Source organism: Cryptotermes secundus, unplaced genomic scaffold (assembly GCF_002891405.2).
Source record: "Cryptotermes secundus unplaced genomic scaffold, Csec_1.0 scaffold407, whole genome shotgun sequence".
NCBI lineage: Eukaryota > Metazoa > Arthropoda > Insecta > Blattodea > Kalotermitidae > Cryptotermes > Cryptotermes secundus.
The window spans coordinates 3,046,947-3,050,047 of record NW_019741981.1 but is presented as its reverse complement, the minus strand read 5'-3'; positions in this window follow the sequence as shown (position 1 = coordinate 3,050,047).

The following is a 3,101-nucleotide window of genomic DNA, read 5'->3' as shown; positions in this document are numbered from 1 at the left end:
AAAGTACTCTCCACTTACACTAATACACTTGTCTAGTCTTTTATTCCATTTTTCAAAACATTGTCTAAATTCATCTTTTGAGATGCTTGACAGCGCCTCCGTCGTTTTTTCCTCCACCTCAGCAACATCAGCAAAATGCTTTCCTTTCATGTCTCTTTCATTCGAGGAAACAAAAAAAAGTCGCACGGGGCAAGGTCGGATGGGTATGGAGGGTGAGGAACAGGGGTCATACCATTTTTTGTCAAGAATTGTCGTACAGACAAGGCTGTGTGAGCAGGGGCATTGTCATGATGGAAAAACCAGTCACCCGACTGCTCCACAATTTCTTCAGTGGTCCGTCGTTGATCTTCCTTGATGATTTCACGATTTTTTTCAACATTTTCATGTGTTCGGGCCGTGGAAGGACGACCAGAACGAGGTTTGTCATCAATTGACATTTCACCATTTTTGAAACGGGAAAACCACTCAAACACTTGAGTTTTCCCCATAGCATCGTCCTTGTACGCCGTTTTTAACATTTCAAGAGTTTCTGTTCCACTTTTCCTGAGCAAAAAGCAGAATTTCATCACCGCACGAAAATCAGCCATTGCAAAAACGACGTTCACACAAAACAGTTGTCACTATAAACTCTGCCAAAACTAGTCCTTACCTTCTGAAGCAACGGTAGTCAGCTTATCGACTCAGGAATGTTAGCTCTATGCGCTCACAGCGGCAAAACGCGGTACTACAAAAGCTCTGCCCACAAAAAAATTAGTTCGGTTTCTTTTGGGTACCCCATCGTATGTAATTTTCTTCATTGCCTGTGATGTTCACCTCCCTTAATTTAACTCACCTCTAGTCCTTGTCCCTACATGTATATCTCCTTCCACACTTCATGTACTCTTCAATCCTGAAGACAGAGGTGGCATGTTACCAGATTGCATGGTGTCATACGCCTTAAGACAGTTACTTTCACATTTTCTAAATGTGTTCATATGATTTTGCTTACTTGGTGACCTTGATGTTAATTTGTATCAGACAGAATCCTACTGCTTTGAAGCAAATCATGTAGTGCAGTCATACATTACATTTTCTTGTATTTCAGTGACTATTCATCAAGAACATTTTTTTTTTCAAATAAAAGTCTGAAACATGAATAACATGTACACTGTAGGCAATGTACCATTATTTTGTGAATGAGCTGCTTCTGAGAAAACCAAGAGCTCAGTCTCACCTTTGTGTAAAATACAGGTTATATTAGGTTGATACCAAAATTAATTTGCCCTACAACTTTACATTTTCTTTTATTGCTAGTGGGGTGGGACTAAGTCCCTTGCACTGCTGCCACTTCTGGCCTATTGTACCAGCCCCAGATGATAGGTGAGGGTGATTGTGGAGCAATTGGTGGAATGAAGATTGGCAGGGGAAACCGAAGTACTCGGAGAAAACCTGCCCCAGTGCCACTTTGTCCACCACAAATCCAACTTGACCAAACCCGGGATCGAACCCTGGCTGCCGCAGTGGGAAGCCAGTGACTAACCCCTTGAGCTATGGCGCGGCCAACTTTACATTTAGTTGAAATAAATTAAACAGATTTGGCAATGAAACATACAAATAACATCTCCATATTATGCACTCAATGGAAATAATCCATAAAAATGTAAACATGCTTTTGTATGCAACTGTAATACCATGAAAGGTACAGAGGAGAAGTTATTATCTAAATCTTGGGTCTGGATGTAAGTAGGTAGTTAGACCTTCCAGCCAACACTATTGTGAACATGGCATCTGCCCTGTATTCAGAAAACATCTGGTTTGAATCTTGGATGGAGCACTGATTACCCTGACTATGTTTGTGGTATTTTCACACATTCCAGGAGAATACCAGGACAGTACCCTGAATCAGACTAAGGCTATACCCTCATCCATCCTCTGGGAATCTTCATATACATAATTATCCCCTTATCTCATTGTAGACTGCATACATAACCTTGCAGTTTGTACAGAATAATTAAATAGCCTAAGGATACACACATATCCATACTATCACAACATAATATTGTTTACACTTTGAACAATGCATCATTTCTCTGCATATTTAATTTAATACTTCACACTAATCAGTTGATCTTAAGACATTTGTTTCAAAAATTAATTTCTACTACTGATTTTAAGTAAACTACCCCTCCAGTATTATAGTAACCAGCATTTTGTACACTTAAGTGAACACTTATTCAAATATTGTACAAAAGTAGCCACAAAAGAAAAAAGGAGGTTCAAGCAGAAACCACAGCTTACTTACTAGTACTACAGGGATTGCATCCTACTTCAACCAAAACCCTTTTATTGCTTTCTACTGTAAATATGTTACAGACTATTGCTGTTAATTATTTTCTTTTTGGGAATAAATTATTACTCAAGCATGTATTTTGTGTATGTTAAACTTGTTGAATGCAACTTCAAAAGTTCATACCATTTTGTAACTGCTCACATACATGCAACATTTCACACATAACTTACAGGAATACTTATAAATAACTATCATAAAAAACGTAATTCTAGTTTCAATTGCTCATTGGTTACCACTGTTAAACTTAAATCTATGGAAAAATGATAAATACTGAACAAAATGGCTATTTATAAATATACATGACAGAACCAACCACTATGGCTCAGCAGGCCATAGGCTTCACATAGGACATATTGCATGAAGCTGAAGCATGTAGTAAAAGTTCATTTACTGTGCAGTTTATTAAGTTGGAACCTTGCTCTAACAGCATATTTTTCCAATGTGTCCAGCCTTATCTACCGGCACAGTTTTGCTCTTATCTGGCATCGCATGGCACAAATCAGCTGTACTGACCAGACATACTTAGTTTTCAGTCAGTAGCCATTGTGATGTATTAGTTCAAAAGCCTTACTTGTTTATGTATTAACAACCTGTGCATCCTTGAGCCATGGCCTTGAACAATATAACACTTTGCAGCAAAAAGAAATATGTTAACTACTGCTCAGAAAATTGAAATTATTGGGAAAATAGAGGTGTGAATCACAATGTGATGATGTCTGAATATAATATTAGTTTATCAACCATTCAATATTTAAAGGCTCAAAAAGATGAC